This window comes from Apodemus sylvaticus, chromosome 9 (assembly GCF_947179515.1).
Source record: "Apodemus sylvaticus chromosome 9, mApoSyl1.1, whole genome shotgun sequence".
NCBI lineage: Eukaryota > Metazoa > Chordata > Mammalia > Rodentia > Muridae > Apodemus > Apodemus sylvaticus.
The window spans coordinates 7,575,768-7,592,893 of NC_067480.1; the positions used below are offsets into that span (position 1 = coordinate 7,575,768).

The 17,126-nt window shown below is 45.8% G+C and overlaps 1 pseudogene; it reads right to left on the reverse strand.

Moving 5' to 3' along the window:
* Positions 1–626: 626 nt before the first annotated feature.
* Positions 627–1,731, reverse strand: LOC127692761 (pyruvate kinase PKM-like; annotated as a pseudogene).
* Positions 1,732–17,126: the final 15,395 nt, after the last annotated feature.

Genomic DNA, 17,126 nt, shown 5'->3' on the forward strand with positions numbered 1-17,126 from the left:
TTTATTGACACTCAGGAGTTCACTAGAGCAGCAGGCCTGGAGACCGCAGAACACAAGGTACAGAGTGGAGTGTCTGCAGTGACAGCAGTGGGTGCACAAGGAGGGTTGGCGAGGACAAAGCTGTTGGGAAAGCACATCAGGGCCAGGGCCAAAGTCAGCACACTGGGACCCTGGGCACCACACCCTCAGTCCATACTCTTGCCTTCTGACTCCAGGAGAATTCTCTGGGAATTCTCTGGATAACTTTCTACAGGAGCAAAGTACACAGAGGTGATGCTGCCCTTCTGTGATAAAGTCAGGGGGTTTCCAATCCTGCATCCCTCCTTCACCCCTGGCTCAGGTAGAGCCATGAAGATTGCATGTTTCAGAGGCATCAATTTTCCATTATGTTCTACCCCACCAGCGCACCCTGTAGCCTAGAGTGAACACCACAAGCATTGCTGGCCTAGTGGGTGGGCTAGGGGAGGGGAAGGGACAGGGGCTAAGAGGGGTTCTGGAGGGCCAGCAAAGTATAGGCACTACACGCATGGTATTGGGGAAGTCAGAGCCAGGGCACCATCCGGTCAGCACAGTGACCACATCTTCCTTGAAGAAGCCTCGGCCCTTGCCAACATCCATGGCCAAGTTTACAGAAAGTTCAGCATCCTCAGCCCAGGCATTTGGTATGGCATCCTTACACAGCACAGGGAAGATGCCAAGGTACAGATGGACCTGGCCTGGCGAGCAGTCTGGGGATTGCAAGTCACAGCCATGATAGGAGCCCGAGGGCGGTAACTGGCCACTTGGTGAGTACTCCTGGCAGACTTGGAGAGCACGATAATGGCCCCCTCTGCAGGAATCTCAGTGCCCAGCTCACCACAAGCCACCAGGACCCCATCACTGGCCTCCGGGATCTCAGCAAACCTGGGGACACGTTCCTGCTTCTCGATTTTGCCAATGATCTTGGTGCTCTTGCCCTTCTCTCCCAGGACCTTCCTAACCTCAAGCACATCGGCTGCTGTGCGGATGAAAGCCGCAAACAAGATGTCCGCATCCTGCTCCACCCCAAACTTCAGGTGCCAGATGCCCTTTGTCCAACAAGGCGGGAGGTCCAGAGCAGCGCCGGGCAGGTTCACGCCCTTCTTGCTGCCCAAGGAGCCGCCATTCTCCACCCTTGTCCCCAGGTAGTCAGCACCTTTCTCCTTCAGCTGCAGTGAGATGAGTCCATCGTCCACGGAGATCTTCCTGCCCACCTCCACCCTGTGGATGTTCTTAGAGACAGGATGTTCTCGGCGCACTTCTCCATGTAAGCGTTGTCCAGGGTGATCTTCAGGGCGGCTCCCTTCATCAGCTCCACCTCTGCAGTGCCGCTGCCCTGATGAGTCCAGTCCAGATCTCAGATCCCTTTGAGCCCAGAGACACCGCAACGGGATGCTAGAGAATGGGATCCCATGCAAAGCTTTCTGAGGCTGCACGGACATTCTTGATGGTCTCTGCGTGGTACGCATGGATTCCATGAGAGAAATTCAGCCGAGCCACAATCGATCCAGACTTAATCATCTCCTTCAGCATCTCCACAGGTCGGGAAGCAGGGCCAATGGTACAAATGACGCCAGGGTTACGGGCCGTGATGGGCGCGGAGTCAATGTCCAGGCGGCACCTGTGCTCCAGGTGGGAGTCAGCCAAGGCTGCATGCAGCTGCGGGGTCTGAGTGAAGGCAGTCCCTGATTCGAGATGTGGTTTCAGCATGGCTCCTGAGATCGCTGGCAGACTTCATATCCTGCTCCAATGCCAAAAGCAGATGTCTGTCCAGCAGGACATGTAGCTGCTGTGCCACAACATAAATTTTAAAAATATAATCAGATTTAATGAAAATGAAGGCACAACATACACAAATCTATGGGACACATTGAAAGCAGTGCTAAAAGGAAAACTCATAGCTTTGAGTGCCTTCAAAAAGAAATTTGAGAGAGCTTACACTAGAAGATTAAAGGAACAACTGAAAACCCTGGAACAAGAAGAAGCTAATTCACCCAGGAGGAGGAGAAGACAGGAAATCATCAAACTCAGGGCTGAAATCAATCAAGTAGAAACCAAGAGAACCATACAAAGAATCAACAAGACCAAAAGCTGGTTCTTTGAAAAAATCAACAAGATAGATAAGCCAGACTAACCAAAGGGCACAGAGAAAGTATCCAAATTAACAAAATTAGGAATGAAAACGGAGATATCACAACAGAAACCGAGGAAATTCAAAAAATCATCAGATCCTACTACAAAAACCTGTACTCAACACAACTGGAGAATCTGGAGGAAATGGACATTTTCTTAGACAGATACCAATTACCAAAATTAAACCAGGATCAAATAGACCATCTAAACAGACCCATAACCCCTAAAGAAATAGAAGGGGTCATAGATAGGCTTCCAACCAAAAAAAGCACAGGACCAGATGGTTTCAGGGCAGAATTCTATCAGACCTTCAAAGAAGACTTAACACCAATACTCTTCAAACTCTTCCACCAAATAGAAACAGAAGGAACACTACCCAACTCCTTCTTCGAAGCCACTATTACGCTGATACCAAAACCACACAAAGACCCAACTAAGAAAGAGAATTTCAGGCCAATTTCCCTTATGAATATCGATGCAAAAATACTAAATAAAATTCTTGCCCACCGAATCCAAGAACACATCAAAACGATCATCCACCATGATCAAGTAGGCTTCATCCCAGGGATGCAGGGATGGTTCAATATACGGAAATCCATAAATGCTATCCACTACATAAACAAACTCAAAGAAAAAAACCACATGATCATTTCATTAGATGCTGAAAAAACATTTGACAAAATTCAGCATCCTTTCATGCTAAAAGTCTTGGAAAGTACAGGAATTCAAGGCCCATATCTAAACATAGTAAAAGCAATATACAGCAAACCGGTAGCCAACATCAAACTAAATGGAGAGAAACTTGAAGCAATCCCACTAAAATCAGGGACTAGACAAGGCTGCCCCCTCTCTCCATATCTTTTCAATATAGTTCTTGAAGTCCTAGCTAGAGCAACTAGACAACAGAAGGAAGTCAAAGGGATACAAATTGGAAAGGAAGAAGTCAAATTATCACTATTTGCAGATGATATGATCGTATACTTAAGTGACCCTAAAAACTCTACTAGAGAACTCCTACATCTGATAAACAACTTCAGCAAAGTGGCTGGCTACAAAATCAACGCAAGCAAATCAGTAGCCTTTATATATTCAAAGGATAAGCAGACTGAGAAAGAAATTAGGGAAATGACCCCCTTCACAATAGCTACAAACAACAAAGTATCTTGGGGTGACTCTAACCAAACAAGTGAAAGACCTATATGACAAGAACTTCAGATCTCTGAAGAAGGAAATCGAAGAAGATCTCAGAAAATGGAAAAACCTTCCATGCTCGTGGATTGGCAGGATTAATATAGTTAAAATGACCATCTTGCCAAAGGCAATCTACAGATTCAATGCTATTCCCATAAAAATCCCAACCCAGCTCTTCATAGAGCTAGAAAGAGCAATTCTCAAATTCATCTGGAATAACAAAAAAACCAGGATAGCTAAAACTATTCTCAATAGTAAAAGAACTTCAGGGGGATTCAATATCCCAGACTTTAAACTCTACTACAGAGCAATAGTGATAAAAACTGTATGGTATTGGTACAATATCAGGCAAGCAGATCAATGGAATAGGATTGAAGACCCAGAAATGAACCAACACACCTATGGTCACTTGGTCTTCGACAAAGGGGCTGAAAGCATCCAGTGGAAAAAAGATAGCCTTTTCAACAAATGGTGCTGGCTCAATTGGAGGTCAGCATGCAGAAGAATGCGCATCGATCCATTCTTATCTCCTTGTACCAAGCTCAACTCCAAATGGATCAAGGACCTCCACATAAAACCTGACACACTGAAACTAATCGAAATGAAACTGGGGAAGACCCTGGAGGACATGGGCACAGGGGAAAAGTTCCTGAATAGAACACCAATAGCTTATGCTCTAAGATCAAGAATTGACAAATGGGACCTCATAAAACTACAAAGTTGATGTACGGCAAAGGACACCGTCAAAAGGACAAAACGTCAACCAACAGACTGGGAAAGAATCTTCACCAACCCTAAATCCGACAGAGGGCTAATATCTAATATATACAAAGAACTCAAGAAAGTAGAGCCCAGAGATCCAAATAACCCCATTAAAAAGTGGGGTATGGAGCTAAACAAAGAATTTTCACATGAAGAACTTCAGAGAGCTGAGAAACACCTTAAGAAATGTTCAACATCATTAATCATTAGGGAAATGCAAATCAAAACAACCCTGAGATTTCACCTCACACCAGTCAGAATGGCTAAGGTCAAAAACTCAGGAGACAGCAGGTGTTGGCGAGGATGTGGAGAAAGAGGAACACTCCTCCACTGCTGGTGGGATTGCAAGATGGTGCAACCACTTTGGAAATCAGTCTGGCGGTTCCTCAGAAAACTGGGCATGTCACTTCCTGAGGACCCTGTTATACCACTACTGGGCATATATCCAGAGGATTCTTCAGCATGCAATAAGGACACATGCTCCACTATGTTCATAACAGCCCTATTTGTAGTAGCCAGAAGCTGGAAAGAACCTAGATGTCCTTCAACGGAGGAATGGATACAAAAAATGTGGTATATTACACAATGGAGTACTATTCAACCATTAGAAACAATGAATTCATGAAATTCTTAGACAAATGGATGGAGCTGGAGAACATCATACTAAGTGAGGTAACCCAGTCTCAAAAGATCAATCAGGGTATGCACTCACTGATAAGTGGATATTAGCCTAGAAACTTTGAATACCCAGGACCTAATCCACAAATTAAATGATGTCCAAAAAGAATGGAGGAGTGGGCCCTGGTTCTGGAAAGACTCAGTGCAAGAGTATAGGGGAATTCCAGAACAGGGAAGTGGGAAGGGGTAGATAGAAGAACAGGGGGACGGAAGAGGGCTTATGGGACTTGTGGGGAATGGGGACCCAGAAAAGGGGAAATCATTTGCAATGTAAATAAAAATAAATAAATAAATAAATATAAAAAAATATAATCAGAGGTAAACCAAAATGGTATATAATGAGGATAGATATTAAACCTAAAGACTCACACTACAAGCAGGGCAGTGGTTGCACACACCTTTAATCTCAGTACTTTGAAGGCAGAGGCAGGTAGATTTCTGAGTTTGAGGCTAGCTAGCCTGGTCTACAGAGTGAGTCCAGGGCAGCCAAGGCAACACAGAGAAACCCTCTCTCAAAATTAAAAAAATAAAAATAAAAATAAAAATATACACTCTGCATCCCCAGATCCTAAAGAAAAAGACTTATCGGGTAGCAAACACTGTAAACCCTACAGCAAAGTATGATGCAGAGACCCAAGAATTTCCTATGGTCTCCAAGGCTAACTAAACCAATATATTACCCACAAAAAAACAGCAGAGACTACAGAACAAGGTAGAAGGAGAGAACTTACCTTCAATCTTTTCCTCTGACCTCATGTGACCCTTATGGTGAGTGCCCAGCACACCAACACACTCGCACACACTAACAAATACACATGTGCACACAGATACCACACAACTACAGACATGGAAGCAAAGGTAATTAAAGATTAAATGTTAATATATAATTTACACTGATCAGAAACTCTAGCGTTTGTGAAAGATTGGTGTGTTGGACAGGGAAAATGACCGATGGGGTGATTCGAGTTTTTTCAGGCACAGGTACAAGTTTTGAAAATCATCTGGAATCATGTTTCCAATGAATAAAATATTATTCCAATGGATTTTCAATTCCAAGCACATATTAAAAATTTGCCAAGTTGTGTTCTACATATTCCTGAGTTGTATGGGATGAAAAGTTTAATAAATCCATTACTCAATTCTAAAAATAAGAAAGTAGAGAATTCATTAAACGTGGGAAAACAAGCATCAATCACAACTTAGACCCAGGTCCTGTTGGTACAAGTGGGGGCCTCAGATCTGCAGCCTGAGGCGTGGATTGGGTCTCAACCCTTATGCCTGGTTTGAGGAGTTCTGAATAACAGGAGCACTGCCAGCCCATCTGTGTGTCCTCTCTGAATTCCTGGCAGCCTACAAAGTCAGTGACGTAGGAGCACACCCACTGGGGCAGTGCTGCTGGTACGGCCTTAAATCCAGTTCCAGGAAGCAGAGGCAGGTGAAACTCTATGAGTTGGAGAGCATCCTGGTCTACAGTGTGAGTTCCAGGACACTGAGGACTACACAGAGCATCCCTTTCTTAAAACAAAATAGCTAGACATCCCGTTGAGGGGTTGGGGAGAGGGTGTAGGTCACTAAGGATATCTCCGGAGGGTCACCTGCCTCACTGTGCTCTCCTGAGCTGCTGAGGAAATAAAGAAGGAAAGACACATGGAAAGTGCAGCTGGGAACAGCTGGAATCTCTAAGTGTGCCTATGACTAGCAGCAATTTCGGACTTGAAATTGGTACAGCACAGGAGGAGGGGTTAACTAGACTGGGTGGAAGGGGTTTGTCCATGAGCAGTATCAGGCTGTAAACATCCATGATGGGGGAAGCACATTTGCTAGAACTTGCACGCACTGATCAATTGTTCATCAACAATCAGCACTGGACTCCAGGACAGATCTTTGCCATTGTTCTTCACCCTGGCACATAACAGTAATGTCCTTGCCAATTTAGGATGACACAACTGGTCTCTGAGTCCCAGTTGAACCAAGTCCATGTCAAATGGACTGCCTCAGGACTTCACCCATTCAACCTTCTCAGGGTCCCTACACCAAAGCAGGACAGGGAGCATTTCACTGACAGGAGTGAGTACCAGTCAGGACCTCTCTCTGCCTAGGGTCTTTTATAGCAGGCAGGTCAGAGCCGTAAGCTTCTCTCAGATCTGTGCCAGACGTATCCACTCCACCTCCTGAACACTGAGTTCCAGCTGCAATCCTCCAGGCCCTCACTTCTGCTTCACACAGGTCCTGGCAGCTACCAGGAAGAGCCAGCTGCTTCTGACACTCAGACTTTCTACCTGAGTCCCTGCCTCTGGTGACATTTCACCTGGCACTGTTCTTTCCATTTCTCTGGTGCCCATGTGTCCTAGTCAACTTGTCAACAACACAAGCAGAAGAAATCTCAAAGAGGGAACTGTGATTGAGAGAACACCTGCATCACACAGCCTACAGGAAAGATGTGGGGAGGTTCTTCATCAGTGACTGCTATGGGAGTGTGGAATCCCACTGGGGGATGTGACACTACTGTGCAGCATGTTGTGAGCAGGAGAGTCAGGTCAGCAGCCAGTCAGCAGTCCTCCTCTGCAGGCTCTCCTTCACTTCCTGCCTACAGGTTCCTGCCCTGTTGGAGTTCCTGCCTTGACTTCCTTCAAAGATGGTCAAGGATCAGGAGACTAGAGCTGCTGGGGTCCAGCCTGGCCCCGGGATTGGAGTTCTCTGCTGAAAGCAGGGACATCGGGAAGGCGCATAAGAAATAATGCACAGACTACTTTTTGGGTACAAGCTGACAGGCAGTATTTCAAGGCTTAAAGTTTCTCTTCTCTCTCACTCTCTGTTCTCTTGCTGGTTTGCTCTCAGCTTGAGGCTGCACACACTCTGCCTTCCCCTGAACACCCTGCCTTTCTCTTGTGCACTTCTCTTGTCTTGAACTCTCACACTCCTCTGTGCGTTCCCTGTTCACTCTCACACATGCTCTCCACACACATCTCTCACACACACTGCATGCACTCTACTTTCACTCACACACACCTCACATTCTCTCTCCACATGCTCTTCTCATGCTCTCTCTCTCTCTCTCTCTCTCTCTCTCTCTCTCTCTCTCTCTCTCTCTCTGTCTCTCTCTTCATTCGGTCTCCGCATTCACCTCACATGCTCCCCACTCCCTCTCTACATGCTCTCTTGCCTTTTTCTTGACCCAGTCTTTTATTGATACTCCAAAAGCAGGTACAAAAAAGACATTGTATAATCATTGCCAAATCAAATTCAAAAGAATAACCACATCCCACAAAGAATAAAGAATTACAATTGTTCCCCCAAGGTTTCAATCTTCCCAATTCCCAGACCTGTAGCCAAAATAATAATTGCAAACTTATCGTTATTTAAACGCAAACCAGCTTATTATACTTCAGAGCTCAGAGCTCTGAGGTCAGCTACTTGCATTTTTCTGTGAGGCTCTAGTGATAAATGGCATGGGCAAGGCAGTGGCCAGAAAGTATCAAGTTAACTCTTAACTCCATAGTTGTGCGAGTTTTCTGCTTCTGCACATTACACACAATGACTCTCCTAAGAGTCCCAGTGTTCTGACTTAGTTTTACTTGTATATAATTTTATGTATTCTATACTTATTTATCCAGAAACCACTCTCAAATGTTGTGCAAAACTTATTTCATAACTTCAGTAGGTTTTCCATTCTTGGAGTCCCAATGTTGACTCTAATTCATTTTCTAATACTTCCTTCAGACTTTTTTTGCAGATTAACATTAATCTGGAATGACCATCGTACAGTTATTGCATTGTTTCCAAGATGAGAACACACAGCATGCACCTGGGCCATCAGGACTGTGCCCTGCTGCACCTTGTGCCTCAGTTTTTAATAGTTTAAGAATCATTACATCAGGGAACATCTAACTTCACAAAATTCATCAGAGCAGATGGAGAAAGAAGCAGGAAAGTCAGATATAATAGCATAATTATGCACACCAAGGCCAACTGAAAAGCAGTCACACAAAAATGAACTCTATCCAGCCATTGTCCAGTACTAGGGTTAGGAGAAGTGGGAACAACTGTTGTTACAAAGAGCTGCAGGTTACTGAGATGTCTCCGTCCTGGCCTACCCTGACCTTATTTCAGATGGCGGGTCCCCTGGAGGGATGTGTCTCCTGCTTCTCAGGGTCCCAGACACCATCCTTTGTACAAGGAGCTGCCGAGGGCTTCTGAGATGTCTCCATCCCGGCCTACTGCAGGCAGTCCCTGTCATTGTATGCAATCTCCAGCAATGAGCCACATAAACCTTTTGTGCCCCATGTTGGGTTTGGTCTTAGTGTCTGACACATGGATACAAAGTGACCTATGACAGACTTCTATTTATTTGTACACTGGTCCTCATCAGACAGTGGATGTTCCATGGCAGAGCATGAAGAAGGAAGGGAGTCTGATAGACCCGCCCCCTTGGAGAAAGGGGATTGGTGGGCAGAACATTGGGGGATGGGCAAGCACTAACTGTCAGAAGCTGAAATTCAACTTACACTAACTACCCCACTGCCTGAGATGAGGGACTCAGATACGCTGCCTTATCTCCACATGACATTTCTCACTGTGGGGTAGGGTGGTCTCAAGACAGGGTTTCTCTGTGTAGCCCTGACTGTCCTCAAACTCACTCAGTAGACCAGGCTGGCAAGGAACTCAGAGATCCTCCTGCCTCTGCCTCCCAAGTGCTGGAATGAAAGGTGTGCAGCTCCACCTCAGGGCTTCCTCAGGGCATTTCTAACCATTCAGTTACCAAATATGGAGAGACCAGAGACCATCCCCAGCCACCAGGCACAGGGACAGTGGGCTAAGGGAACAAGTTTCAGGTGGGCAGGGGGAATACATTTCAGACATTCTACACAGCAGGGTGACGTTATCCTAAAGCAATCTTTCCTAAGATGTTCAGAGCAACTGCCTGCTTCCTCTGGCCCTAGCACCTTAAGGAGACAACATGGAGACCTAGAACCCCTGGTGTGAGGGAGGTGGGTAGGGAATCAGGCAAGTTTGGATCCTTTCCAGAATTAAATCATAATGTCTCCATATTCTGTAGCCAGGCCCCAGCCTAATGGCCACCCTAGTTGAACAGTAAAGAGACAGTATTAAGGCTGCAGTCAACTTGGCCCATGACACAGGTCCTGAACTGGATAAAGGTCACCCAGAATGCCCTTGGGAAAGAACCTGAAGGTGGCCCGAAGAAGCAGAACTAGAAGTCCTCTGTCCCTTTCCAGAAGGCTGTCTATAAAGCTGAAAAGGGTGTCTGGACACATTCCTGTCTCCTATTTTTTTATATATAATGGAAACAAAGTATACCAAATAAAGAGACTGCACTGAGAGCATAGACAAAAGGTGTGTTCTGTGCCAGGTATCACCACATCAGTCAAGGCATGCAGGGGACATAACACTTGGTCTTTGGCTTAGAAAGCACGGCTGTGGGGTCTAGTGAATGAATGCTGCCCTGGCTGTACTGTTCTGCCACCCAGAGTGACATCTATGAGAACTTTCAGTGTCCAAAGTTTTGCTTGATGGACAGCTCCATGCCTCTGAGAATGTGATAATAGCTGTCAGACAGAGGACAGGCATGATGAATGGGACAGCTCCCACATTCTGTTCTGTGGGAAGCCACGTCCAAGCCCAGACCTAAGACCATCACAGTGACCTCAGAGGACTGTGGAAGGAAAGGACATTCCTCAGTACAGCAGGGTGAAGTTAGAGCCAGGTTTATGGAGCATCAAGGTCCTGTGTTGTGTGATTGTGGAATTGATCCAGGCAGCTTCGTTGACACTAATAAAATGTTATCTTCCTGGGCCTTCACCAAATATCCAGAACAGCAGTCCTCCCTATCCCATACATGGGAAATAAAAACCCAACCATCCTTGTGACAGAGGCTGACATCAGGTCCTAAAAAATTGTGCGCCTCAGAGGGAAACATGGGGGAGGTGATGCTGGTGGTGCCCTAGGTCTGCTGTGCCTACAGAAGGAGGGAGTGTCTCAAGGAATGATAGGGATGTGGGGTGTGTCTAACTGGCTTCTGCCTACAAACAACAATCTGGTGAGGATCTGTCACCTCTGATGAGACAGGTGTCCCATCATGAGTTCCACTGTAGGCTACTCCCTCAGAAGGACAGTTAACAATCAAGACAGGATATTCCTGACCTTGGAGGAAGGAGATGGAAAGGCTTTCAACATCCTCTGAGGCTTCTCCTGCAACTTCTAAAAGTGCTTCCCATAAAGGGAGAGGGCAGTGCCCCTGAAGGAAGAGAAAGCACTGACTTAGCATGAGACCTCAGGGTCATCACATGTTCCACAACAAAAATTCTTTGATCACTAAATCTGGTCTCCAAAGTGACGCAGTTTGCGGTTCTGCCTCCCATAGAAGGATGTTTTTGGATTCAGGTCTCTGAGCTCAATGCCCTATTTCATGGCAGTCACAGAAACTTTGCCAGACTGCTGCCTCCCAGAGCACCCAGCCTGCACTGCACTGTGCTGAGCTCTTCTGCACTTTGGGGCTCATGGGTTCTGTCCTTTGCTGGGATCCCCATTCTGCAGCTGTGCATTGTTTCTCCTTATCAACCCCAACATCCACATGATCCTGTTTGAGTGAGCCATAGACTTCATTGAATCCACTGGGGTCCTCCTGCTCTCTGGAAACACCCTGGAGGATTTCCTAAGTGAGTCTTCACATATCACTGGGAACCTGAGAGGTTGGAAAAGCTGGCAGGCCTCAGCTAAGCAGCCCAGGCTTGTCCTGCACATTACCCTCTCTAGACAGGAGGAGGAGTCTCCAGGTTTCCAGCGAGGGCAGAATGGTAGGGCCTCCTTATACACATAGAAAGATAACATGGTCAAGGTTTCCACTGTGCTTGTAGCATGGACACAAAACAGTGAGATCAGTTCCTGGGAATCCTTTTAACATGGGTTCAGGTTGATCCCCATAGAGGGTTACATAGAGGAACTTCAGGAAGAAGGGCTAGGTTACAGACTGCAGATAAGGGGAGGGGCCCTGCCCTGAAATGCTGACCCCCAGCACTTGGGTGAACAGTGGGAGGGGCAGGGATGACATGGTGTCGATGGGCACTTTGATCTCTATGTTTTAATATGGACACAGATACTCTTACATACACCCTGGCTGTCATGTTAAAAGAAGAGTTCTCCACAAAGATCTCATGGGCATGTGTCCTGCCGGTTCCAAGGGAGGCCAGGCAGGCAGTTTTGAGGAGCAATGTACATATGAAGATGTGCAGGTTAAATTCAGTGGCTTCATGGCAGTCACACAGCAAATGAGGTCTCTGGATCCTTCATTCTGCAGCCTGCTGCCCCTTTGATCCCTGAATCAATTATTCTTCCCATTGCATCCCCCCAGTGCTCTTCTATATAGCTCATACTGCACACTGTCTCCAGACAAATATCTATTACCATGATAATGTTGACTGCACTTAGGAGGATTCTCATATTCAACATAATGCTGACTTGCTCTGAAAAGTTATTTCAATCAGTTAGGACAAGTGCATGATATTCCTAAGATGCAAGCCTGGGAACATTGCCATTTCAAAGAGAAAGTATAATTGTCTCTCTCTGGGGTCTGACTTTGGAGCACATTATAGTTTGGTTTGTCTATGGTAGGCTAGTTTTGTGGATTCAGACATAGACTAACCCCTGTCAGGGAGCTTCTGGGTGTGGATGGCTTTGTGCAGGCCTCCTTTTCCCTTCATGTGTCCTGGGCTTAAGCCTTCAGCTTTCCCTCAGAGACCAGAAGAAAATGCATCTGCAGTTAGTACTCATCAGGTGACACGTGGGGGATTCTCAGTAAAACACTCCCTGGTTGATACAAGGTACCATTCTCTGGGTCTGAGTGGGACAGGCACTTCTATCTGCACTTCAGCACACGTGCTAATCAACTATTCTAGGAAAACCTATCTGTCCCTACCTCCCTGCAGGAAGCCTATCCCTAAACATTATTCCCCAGGTGTGAATCTTCAATCTGGGGAAGATTCAAGGATGGGACTCTTTTGAGCTGCAGATTGTAAAAGAAGCCTCTCTGCACTTCTCTCAATGGGTTGTTCTGAAGTTGACTAACCTGGAGGGTTTCTTCAAATTTGGTGGGATACTCATGAGCATGATACAGGACCCCAGGGATAAAGGTTTGGGAGGAGGGGGGTTGGGAGACACTGGGAAGGATGAGAGAGAATGTGCAGACAGAGACATAGAGAGGTGGGCTGGTTAAATTCATTTTTTAGGCTCACCCCACTTGACTTACTCCCATCTCTGATAATGTAGAAATTGTAGCCGATTTTTGGTTTTTGCAAAAAACAGTGGTGGTGATGTTGTATTAAACAAGGGATACAGCTTAACATAACTGTCCCCTTTGTTCACATTTCTGCATAAAATCAGTCTCTTTGTCCAGTTCCCATGAATACTTTTAATTATCTGAGTGTATACAATGTGGCTCCAAATGCTGCTGTCTCAGGATTGGCGGGTTCTTTCCAATGGACTGCTCATATTTCAGTGGAGACAAAGGTTCAGGAATGCTAAAACTATGCAGACACTGAGCACAGGAGCAGCTGGGGCTCTCCCAGTCTCCAAGCAGGGGAGAGGCCATAGGTGCAGCCTGGTGTCTTGCCGGTCCTTAGGAGAGCAGAGATCTGTCTTAAAGGGAGAGGTGATGTTAATCAGGCTTTCACTTGGCATTTGAGACTGAGAAACATCAAGAGGAATTTTCCTTGGGAGTGGAAGCTGAAACTAAAAGGAAGTGAGTGCTGAAAGGGCCATTCAGGCTCCAGGTTTGGGTTGACAAACTGTAACCCATCGTCAAGATTTTGGCTCCGTGTGTCGTCCCAATAGGATGAGAGTCCATGTTCTGTACTTGGTGCGGTTCCTGGACTGCCCTGAAATCCAGGCCAGCTTGCAGTTCTCAAGTACAGGGTTTCCCAGTGTGCCCTCAGCCCGGGTTCCTGGTGTTCCCAGACAGACAGGCTTCCCCTCCGTGTGCATCTCTCCAGGAACACTCCTGATTAGTCATGCTAGTTCTCGCTTGTACCCAGGTGACCTTGAGCAAGCAGAGCTCTATGCACCTGGGTTAAAGCGTGTGTTCCATCTCTACCTCGTGTTACTCCTCGACACCCCAAGCCTTTTCTGATGGAGATTCAGCTGATGGCTGCTGCTAGGCAAGGGTTCCACCAGTGAGCTGTGTGCCCAGGCAGCCAGCAGTTACCTAATGGCATATCTGTTGCTTCGATGTCCAACCCCTACATTCTGAGGTAATGTTGGTGACAGATCAAATCAAACAATGAAACAATCCATGCACTGTTTCCAGCACGATAGCGCGTTGCTGGAAGCCTGCCAGAGAGCACTGCTTCTCCTGAAGTGAAGTCGGGGCAGAGGGGAGGGGGGGCGGGGCGCAGAGAACTCATCTGAGGCAAAACTTGGTTTTGCAAAAGCCAAAGTTGCTTGGTAGTAATAATATTTACTCTCCTTTATTCTTTGTTATTTTGGGGCCAGAAACCGATGTCTTCAGGCAAATTAATACCTGTGGCTTAACAGTGAGCGCTGGGTGTGTGGGAGTGGGATAAAGTTAAGGATTTGTTTCTAGTTCTCCCTTGTTTGACCAATTAGCTGGGAGTTCTTCACTGGCTAGGCTGGTTGACTCTTTGTGAACTAGAAAGGAAGGAAAGGAAAATAATTTTTTGCACAGGCAAATATGCACGGACACATGTTTATGCATACACATTCTAGCCCAGCAGTATGTCTCAGCTCCACAAGTCTTCATGCATGCTTACATGTTTATACATATACCTACATATGTACATGAAAACAGACAGATATTTACATTTGGATGGAGGGAGGGATGAAGGGGTTAATGGATGGAAGGGTGGAGGAAAGCTACCTTATCCCATTCCCCATCTTCATTTCTTTTCTCTTGCCCTATTTTCGAGAAATACATCAGATAAATTTTGCAAAAATGAGAGTTGCAAAAGGATGTTGATGTTAAATTCAAAGCAGTGTTTTGTTCTGTAAGAGCATTATAAACACAAAGCAACTCTTCCACATGGTCCTGCATCCTCCTATTGCACACCAATGGCTTCCTTGTTAATATGAACTACAATGGTTGTCATTGATCACAAATTTGGTCCAAGTCTATTTGTCCTCTTTTTGGTGTAAGTATGAAAGCTCATTGTATGTCTTATTATATAGCCTTTACTAAATATTTTGAGGAATGGGAACATCCTACTGATTATAAATCTCTACCGAACCAGCTAAAACCATCTGTTAAATATCCCTAAGATCAAATCAGGAATTCAATAAAATTAATTTACCTAAACAGCCAGCTAAAACTATCTGTCAAATATTTCTAAGATCAAATCAGGAATTCAATAAAATCATCAATTCACTTCAACAGCATTAATTCATGGAAGTTCATCTTTAGGTTGATCTGCGGGAAATCTACTCACAGGATGGGCTCATGCCCAGGGATTATTACACTAATTCAATAATGACAGGAATGGCATAGCACTTGCAAAAAGCACACCTGAGATGAAGCCTCTTTGCGGCCTTGCCTCTCACAGCTCAGCCATCTCAGTTCAAGAAAAGAGTTAGGCCACCTCCAGGAAGGCCACCTGCTGGCTCTCGTCCTTCCCAGATGGTGCCTGACAGTACTTTACACAGTTATCCCTTGTTCCCATCCCTTCTTTATGCTTTGTCGCATGAAATTTCCTGATTTATCAGGTAAGGTGCCTGGGAATTAAACAGGATTTATAGATTCCATGGGATACTTCTATCTCTGCACAAATGCATTCAAGATGCAACTTGATGCACCCTTATCTGGCCTTCTAAGGAACTGTGAACATGTCTACCCTGAAGTAGAAGGTTCCTGCTCCTACGGCTCCCTCTCAATATGAATGGTCTTTGAGAGATGTCAATGCTGAGATATTGTTCCTTGATGCCTCCCCAGGGAACTTTCCTTCCAGTTAAGGTTTTTACAAGAAGGCAGGAGAGAGATGGCCTATGGAGAGTGTGTGTAGGAGTTGATGACAATCCTCTATGTTCAACTACTCTCCTCACACCATCTGGGCTCATCGAGAGATACAGATTAGAGTCTTGGATTCTAGCTATATTTGTTTCATACATGGAGGAATCTACCAAGGACGGGGAAAACCTCATGGAAAGAAATGTGCATATTAAAAGACCTCTTCCCAATTTTGATAGCTAAATGCCCTCTTTATTCTGATATTTCTAAATGAGCCCCACAAAAGACATGCATCCTTCTGTAGAAATCCTGGCGTATACTAGTAGAACGTTTTCCTTTGGATTAACATTCGGACCTCATGGGACCACAATGCAGACATAGAACTTATTTGCCTTTTCTGAATTAAAAGGAATCAAAATGGTTTTCTTTCACTGAAAATTCTGACCAATCATGTCTGAACATTTTGTTTATAAGAACCAACTATTTATCCAGCCACTAAAGATACGACGTTAGTTTTGGACCATGAGCCCTGAAGCAGGCTGTGGCCTTCCTTAGTCCACCAGGAACAGGCCAGAGAGGCTCCTGGGCAAGCCAACCTCTAGTTCTCCTGTTGTCTATGGGCAGAGTGGCTAGACAACTGTCCTCCATGGAATATCCGCTGTGTCCACCAAGTGACTGCTTTCCCTGCCCCACACCTAGTGCACTTTACTCAGATTTATTAGTACTGAGAAAGGAAAGAGACAAAACAACACTGAATGGCAACTGCAGGCCTCAGCCCTTGTCAACTGTGCCCATTAGGGAAAGAAGGGTAACCCCATGAGAAAGATACAGAGGGCTCAGCAGAGCTCCTGCTTTCTTCATGCCCTGGTGGTCACAGCCATGGGACTCAGTGTCTGAGGGAAGGACCCTTTTGTGCTTCTTTAAACAAGAGGTGACTTGGGATAACTACTTCAGAGCATGGATATTTCTCAACAACAACCACAAGTGACATGCTGATAGACGAAGAACTCTGAAAGTAGTCATTTTGACAGCCTAATGACCATGCATGTCTGCCAGGCTATGGTACATGTAGTGACTTTGGTGCCTTCTCAGCTGACTGAAGAAATAGGACATGCTGGCTTGAGGAGAAAACAGGAGCCAAGCAAGAGAGATCCAGCGCCTCCTGGAGTGAGCCAACAATAAAGCTCGAAATGCAGACATCTGTGCCTGTGATGGGACCCCAAAGCCAAGAAGAGCTAACTGTCCCAGAGAGGACAGAGGCAGTGCACAGGTCCAGGAGCCCGGAGTGCAGCAGTCTGCTGAGGGGGAGTGAGGATTATAGGAAAGACGGGACAGCAGACTCAGAGACAAAAGTCAGAAATGGAGAGGGCTGTCTAGT